This window comes from Tigriopus californicus, chromosome 9, assembly GCF_007210705.1.
Source record: "Tigriopus californicus strain San Diego chromosome 9, Tcal_SD_v2.1, whole genome shotgun sequence".
NCBI lineage: Eukaryota > Metazoa > Arthropoda > Copepoda > Harpacticoida > Harpacticidae > Tigriopus > Tigriopus californicus.
The window spans coordinates 6,830,486-6,833,483 of NC_081448.1; the positions used below are offsets into that span (position 1 = coordinate 6,830,486).

Genomic DNA, 2,998 nt, shown 5'->3' on the forward strand with positions numbered 1-2,998 from the left:
GAGGCTCTCGTGGTTTTTTGGCGAGCAATCTGCGCAATCCTCACACCAACGAAGAGACAGCAACAATTCCCGGCTTTTAGCTCAACCCTCTACCCAAGATGTCAGACGATCGAAGGAACGGACAAACGAAAGGGCCCCCTAAGCACGTAGAGGAGAAGATCTGGGAGCGACAGAGAGAGAGCTCTACAGAGAGGGGGAGATACTGTATAAGGGAAAAAGGAGAAGGAGGAGAGGGAAAAAAGGAAAGCGGGAAGTGAGTCCCATCGCGGAAAGGATTGTGAAAAGAGATCATATGTAGAGGTGGGATTGGATAGCCCGTCGTGCCGCAGCCAAATATGATTTAAAGAGAAAAGGGCCGTCTCAGCAATGTTTAATTTGCTCTAACCGATGGATGAATGCCGATCGTTCAAGCATACCCCATCGCTTAAATGAAACATACAGTGTTGAGCAGACACAAATTGCCGTATGCATTTTACAATACATTGAATTATTTTTTTTAGAGCCACATTCATAGAGCAGGGGATTATTCAAAGATATTCTCGCTCTCTTTTTAAAATTATGGCTTAACAAGCGTTTTTTTAAGCATAAACACAAATTTTGCTTGCATGAAGAACCAAACCATGTTCCAATGAAAAAGTATTTAGCAAGCGTATCTACGTAGAGTTTTTACTTATACGGAGAGTACGTTCTTATAACTTTAAAATCCCGCAAACAATGGCTAAATTGAATTTTGATCAAAACGCAACCATGGACGTACAAGCAAATTCTGATAAACCAATAGAATGTTTGCGACATGAACCGGTTAAATGTTCCGGATACAGATATCCCCAGGACCGATCGACGAAAAAGAACCTCCCATGGGCACCGCCGACCAAGGAAACAAATAGTATTTGGATGGAAATGCGTTCCCTTTTCGGTGCCATAAACAACGCTTGGGTGCACAAGTTTGAAAAATGGAAACCGAGCTCGACTTGGGTTGAATAGAGGCACGGGATTATTGGCTTCTCCGTCGACAGCCTACAAAAACAGCTCCAGATTTTTCCCGATTCACTATTTTGGCCTCTCTTTTTCTTTGTCCTTATGATTAAATTTGAGATCAAAGAGCCCAAGACTCTCTGTTTTTTCAATACGTACTTGATTTGCGATTTTGGAAGCACAGCGTTGCTTGAAATTAGTCATTCGTTTGAATGGAAACCAAATTCTGTTCTTGTTTGTCCAAATCGGAGGATTTGAAGGGAGAGTCTGATTTCGGAAAACGAGGAAAGGTAGTTGATATGGTCGACAATGAAATGTCGTCTGAAGAGATTGGAAAAAATATGTCACGTAGTAACTGAACAGTACCCCAATCTATTCCAACCAATATTGAATCAATTATTATTATGATGTCTGTTGGGTACCATTAGAGAGGTACGCCGAGCAATAGAGGAGAAGCCATCTCATCACTATTCATATCCTTGCTCTTTTTAGGCCCAGCAAATAGGCTTGTGAATTATTTGTTCAGCCAGACGGAAAATGAATCCAAAACTTTCCGTCGAGGTTTGCTTGTTTCATAAGAGGTTTAAAACCATTCACTCATAGCCCTTATTTTACAGGCAATGTCGTAATTGGGGCTACTCCAATACATTCATTCAGCTCATTACCGACTTCAATTAGAACAATAAGACTGGACACGCTGTTAGATAATTCCCGAACATTTGTATCAGATTATTATTGCTTTTGACGGGCACTTTTGAAAATAGCACTGAACCTCTATCAGATTTCCACGCTACATGAAAAATGATTTACCTTCGGACAGCACTTCAGACGGCGCTTTGTGAGTCAGATATGGGGACGTTTAGGCAAGCTCTGGCAGGTTCATTTGTTTCCTGGTACCCGTGGCAGCGATGCAATTTTGGGGCTTCAAACACGTTTTAAAGAAGCTGACCCTTCTTTCACTTTGCTTTATGAGGAAAGATCATTTTCGTTAAAACCAGTTTGAAACGCTAATTTTGCATCACTGACAATGGCAGGCAAGCTTGTCTGCTGGTACCAGCGCTTGCCTAAATGTCTGAATAGGCCGATTCCTTTTCATTGACATTTAATGCGTTTGAGTTGCTTTTGGATAATTTTATCCATTTTTATGTAAAATTAGTGATCCAGGTCACAAAATGCCCGAAAAAGAAATTGCGTTAATGGCATGTTTCGATTAGTTCATTTAGCAATCTACCGGGCCCCTTCCTCATCTCGTTTGGGTTGTATGACGTTGGAAGTAATGGCCCGTATTGCATATTGCAAATAAGGCCAACTAAACAGACTTTTATTTTCTGAGCTTTATTGACAACTGTGCATCAGTCTTTAGGGCTTGTAAGATGTCCAGTTCTCTGACTCCTAATGCACTTTGGCCAGGACCAGGGGTGGAAGTGGTATGTGCTGATTTTGAGGAGTTAAGGGGTGTGGTGTGTAAGAGAGCAAAACATTCTGGGCCTGGTCAGATCTTCAATAAGCAATCTGCAATAAGCAATCAATGGTAAACATCAGATATGATGGAGGCCCTCTAGAGTAAGATTGGAGGTTCTCAGATCACAGTTCTCAATGAATGTTGAGAAAGTCTGTGTTAAGTTGGTTGTTGGTGCAACCCTGTAACCGCTAGCTTGCATAGTGAGGAACAAAATAAGGGGAAACCTGTTCACGCTCCTAACCAAAGTAACAATTGTCGGCAATTTTGTAATACAATTTCCTTATCAGATTGGTATTTGATCGCGTGAGGTCACCTCAACCACATTGTCTCTGGCATATCTCATACCAAAATGATGGACGCAGAAGGGCTTAACATGAAGTGATAGTTTCAGGGTTATTTTAAAAGATACATGTCAAGAATAGATGAAATTTGAAACACATTATTTTCGATTTTGTATTGCTAATCAAGCATAGGTTTATGCGTTAAATGGCTTAGGTCAAAATAAACGAGCTAGTCCTCTTGCTGCAATTAACTATCAAAAGAGGATTTGCGCATTCATGT

At 41.0% G+C, this 2,998-nt stretch overlaps 1 protein-coding gene across 1 annotated transcript in view; it reads right to left on the minus strand.

Annotated features, from left to right (window-relative positions):
- LOC131887136 (FMRFamide receptor-like) overlaps positions 1-1,822 on the minus strand; it is a 5,370-nt gene extending 3,548 nt beyond the window's left edge. Inside the window, exons 1-2 of the mRNA XM_059235666.1 lie at positions 1,786-1,822; positions 1,135-1,296 (exon numbers count right to left, since the gene is read on the minus strand). The gene's annotated coding sequence lies outside the window, so the exon portion shown is untranslated. The remainder of the gene's footprint in view (positions 1-1,134; positions 1,297-1,785) is intronic.
- Positions 1,823-2,998: the final 1,176 nt, after the last annotated feature.